Genomic DNA, 4,992 nt, shown 5'->3' on the forward strand with positions numbered 1-4,992 from the left:
ATTGAAGAATATCATACAAGATCTCATTGACAAAGGCGACATAGAAGTTGATGGTCATACCTCCAATGAAGAACATGCGATATTTAAGGAGCCATTTCCTAGACATGACAAAGGAAAAGCTAAAACTACAAATAATCAAGCTAATTATACCAAGATGTTCTATGACTATGATTCCACTATTAATCACATTTAAATAGATAATCATGTTTCTACTGTAAAGGACAAAAATCCTGAAGGTTCTACCCAAAGGAGTAAGGTTGTTTTAAAAGGTATTGGACCATCTTCCTCATCCTCCAAAGCTGAGACTTCTGAATGTAATGTCACAACCCGTTGAGGTAAAGTCACCTTGCAAGGTGTTCCATCCAAAACCACAACCTCTTCATCTACAAAGAATGAGTATGACCTTGTAGATCAGCTAGGGAAGACACTCGCCCTCATTTCTATCCTTGAGCTTTTATGCATATCTCTTGCACATAAGGCTGTTCTTGATAAAACTTTGAGAGAGACCTTTCGTAACCACAAATCTGAACGTGGACCAGTTTCAAGCCATGGTGGGATACCTTTACATTCTGCATAGCCTTACATTCATAGAAGCTGGTGATGCATCCATAACCCAACCTCATAATGCACCTCTACATATTGAAGCCTTTCTCCATAAAAATTGAATAAAATGAGTCTTGATAGATGGAGGAGCAGGTCTGAACATTTGTACATTAAACACTATTAAGCAATTGGGATATTTTGAAAAGGTTATGAATTATACACATGCAATCACCATTAAAGCATATGATGACAAAGAGCGCTCATCCAAGGGCACAACCACTTTACCTCTTATAGTTTGGCCAGTTATGAAGGATGTGGTATGTTAAGCCCTTTATTTAGAGCTCACATATAATATACTCATGGGACATCCACAGATTCATTAAATGAGAGTCGTTCCTTCCACATATCATCAATGTATCAAGTTCCCACCCAATGGAGTTGAAGTGACTATTAATAGTGATCCATATCCATTCATATATTGTAATAACCTGCGGCCAAAGTTGGAAACATTAATACTAATCAATAGAGAAGCAACTCCATAATCCACATATGTTGATCACGAATCATTAAAACCTTCAACATCAAAAAAAGGTGAGCTCAAAGGGAAACATCAAGACAAAGGCATGGGCGAGTACACTCTAAATCAAACTATATACGTAAGACAAGTAATGGATTCTCCAAAAGAGTATGGACGACCACATCCTTCTAAAAAGATATCTATCATTACATTAAAATGGGATCCTACTATATTCAAAAAGTGGGGTGAGATGGAAGAAGAGGACTTATACAAAATGCTTTATAAAGAACCTAGAGAGGATGCACAAGAGATTGTCAAGATACCATGTTGAAAGGATGGTAAAGGATTCAAGTTCCTACAAAAAATTGGATATGATGGTAAAGGCCCTCTTGGGTTACAAAAGAAAGGAATTGTTGAACCATTGCAGCCAGAGTTAACATTCAAAAATCAACGTTCAAAAGGACTTAACTTCATACCCCTAAGATTAGGAACTCATAATTCTATAAAAGCATTGAAAATCACATATTATAATGACCAGCAAGAAGAGAAACACTACCCCATAGACTGTAATGAATGGGAATGGAGTTCAGATAAGTCATCTAGTGATTATGAGCTCACCGAAACATTCAGAGAACCAAGTGAACCCACGAAAGAAGAAGAGTTCAACAAAAAATTCAAGGTTGGTCAAGCTACTTTATAAAAGTCTACATCACAAGAAAATAATGATAAAGAAAAAATTTCTAAGTATCCCAAACAGTCCTCGTTTCTAGGTTCTAGGCCGAAATCACATTGAGTGAGGACTTCCATTGCTGAGTGTGCTTCTAGTGATGTCAACTCGAATTTGTCTATGATTGAGACAGATGAGGAGAGTGCTAGCAATGACCTCGACAACTACCTTGACATACCTAAAGACACTTGTGTCTTTACCATTACTCTCACTAACTTTGAAAACATTGATGGCCTTCCCCTCGTTCACCCACAACTCATTGATTGGGAACAAGAAGGGCCTTAACAGCTAGACACATTTGAAAATGATGATGCTTTCATAAACTATTTGGGCATATGAGATTATCTTCCGCTTGGGGACCATAAAGCAGGATACACTACATAACTCAATAGCGTGGCATACTTTAGTGAGGGTGTTGGGCCTTCTAGTCACAAAAATATAAAAAATAAAAACAAATCATGGGTCTTATGGTTAAAACCACACTATGGCGTTATCCGACTCTTAAAAAGTAAAAAGAAAGGATGTATCTAAGGATGAAAACCTCTCTGAGGCACCTGAAGATGGAAGGCTTGACATTCTCTCGATGACATCATATGAAGAGAAATCATCCATGTTGGTGGAGGAAATGATCAAGACAAACATCGACACATAAGAGATTTCGCATAACATATTCTTAACACAATCTCCGACAGAAAAAGAAAAACCAAAGTTCATAAGTTTCTTCACATAACGACAAATAAATTTTGCATGGTCATATGCGGATATGCTTGGATTAGACCCTGATCTAGTAATGCATCATTTGACAGTTACACCAGCAGCAAAGCCAATAAAACAAAAATTGAGGAAAATGCATCCACGAGTGGCACTATTAGTAAAAGTAGAACTTGAGAAACTGTTGGAAGTTGGATTCATAAGATCGATTGATTACCCCGAGTGGATCTCTAATTTGGTACCTGATAGCAAGCCAGATCACAACATTAGAATATGTAGGATTTCAGAGACATCAATGAAGCTTGTCCTAAAGACGACTTTCTATTGCCAAATATTGACTTGATAGTGGATCTTACAGGTGGTCATGCAATTTTGTCCTTGATGGATGGATTTTCTGGCTACAACAATATAAAAATCGCACCTGAGGATCAACAAAAAATAACATTTACTTGTCCTTGGGGAACTTTCTGCTGGAATTTTATGCCCTTTGGACTAAAGAACGCAAGTGCCACATACCCAAGAGCTATTACTACTATCTTTCATGATCTTATGCATGTTATCGTGGAAGTTTATGTTGATGACCTCTTGGGTAAATTATTAGAAAGAGAAACACATTTGGACATTCTTTCAGTGGTCTTCGATAGGTTAGAGAAATACAAAGTGAGATTAAACCCTAAGAAATGTGTTTTTGGAGTAACCTCCAGGAAGCTCCTTGAATACATTGTCTCAAAGAGAGGAATTGGAGTTGATCCAACAAAAGTTTGAGCTATATTAGAAATGCTACCACCAAAGAATATCAATCAACTTTGGTCTCTACAAGGAAGACTCCAGTCTATACGAAGATTCATTGCTCAACTTGCAGATAAATGTCATCCTTTTCAATACCTACTCCACAAAAACATCAAGTTCAAGTGGGATGATAAATGTCAACAGGCTTTTCAGATACTTAAAGATTATCTCCTAAATCCACCAGTTTTGATGCTGCCAATTCCAAGGAAACCCCTATTGCTCTACATATCAGCTACAAAAACAAAACTGGGGGCACTCTTAGCACAACATAATAATGAAGGCAAGGAAAGGGCAGTATATTATATCAGTCACACATTGGTTGGCTATGAGCTTAATTACACATTGATTGAGCGTGCATGTCTTGTTGTGGTTTTTTCCTCCCAAAAATTACATTACATGCTAACTCATAAAACAAAGCTCGTTGCTAGGATAGATCCACTAAAATATCTTCTCAATAAGGCAACACTCACTAGTAGATTAGCTAAATGGGTTATGATCTCAAGTGAATTTGACATTGAGTATAAGGATAGAAAAACTATCAAGGGACAAGCTATTGCAGATCAGTTAGCCGATGTACCCATGATCGATGATACTCTTGTGATTTCAGAGTTTTTGGATGAATCCATTATGACGATGACACACACAAAGCCTTGGCAATTATATTTTGATGGTTCATACACACAACATGGTGTAGGAGCTAGCATCCTCTTTATCAAACCTCAAGGGGATTCCATTCCTAAATCCTATCAGTTTTCATTTCCTTACACTAATAACATATAAGAGTACGAGGCATTAACAACAGGTTTACGAATTGTGGTTTAGTGGAAGATCCAGGAAATTCATGTTTTTGGGGACTCTCAACTTGTAATTCGTCAAGCAAATGATGACTACCAGACAAAAGATAAAAAAATATTGCCTTATAAAAAATGGTAGATGACTTCAAACAATATTTCACATAGATAATCTTTGAGCAGATTTCAAGGGATAGCAATCGAGCTGCAGATGGTATGGCTACTATTGCTTCATTGATTGATCTATCGCAAAATGAAACCCGCTATGAGTTCTTGGTGGATAATCTTTTGGTCCACTTGTATGAGATCACTCTTGCCGATATGATATGTGTTGATCCCAATTCCCCTTGATACGGTGCCATTTTCACATACCTTCGCAACAATACCCTTCCCCCTGACTTTTCCAATAATTAGCGTCGTACTTTCATCCACCAATCCTCTCGCTATGTCATTTTAGCTGATACCCTTTACTGTCAAGGTCTAAATGAAACTCTTCTTAAATGTTTAGAAAGTGGCAAAGTTGAGATTGCATTACAAGAAGTCATGAAGGTATATGTGGTGCCCACTCTAGTGGTCCGACCTTAGCTAAGAAACTTATCAAGACTAGATACTAATGGCCCACTATGGAAAAATATTCATATCAGTTTGTCAAGAAATGTAAGCGATGTTAGATTCATGGAGACCTTATTCATGCACCAACTCAAGAACTTCAACGGATCGCTTCTCCTTGGCCCTTTTGTCAATGGGGACTCAATCTCATAGGCAAGATTCACCCTCCTTCTTCCAATGACCATAAATTCATTATCACTGCCACGAATGGATTGAAGTCATTCCTCTCACCCAAGTTACTGGAAAACAAATTGCTAAATTCATCCTCAACTACATTATCTGTTGATATGGTGTCCCTCTTTCCA

This window comes from Cryptomeria japonica, chromosome 4, assembly GCF_030272615.1.
Source record: "Cryptomeria japonica chromosome 4, Sugi_1.0, whole genome shotgun sequence".
Classification (NCBI taxonomy): domain Eukaryota; kingdom Viridiplantae; phylum Streptophyta; class Pinopsida; order Cupressales; family Cupressaceae; genus Cryptomeria; species Cryptomeria japonica.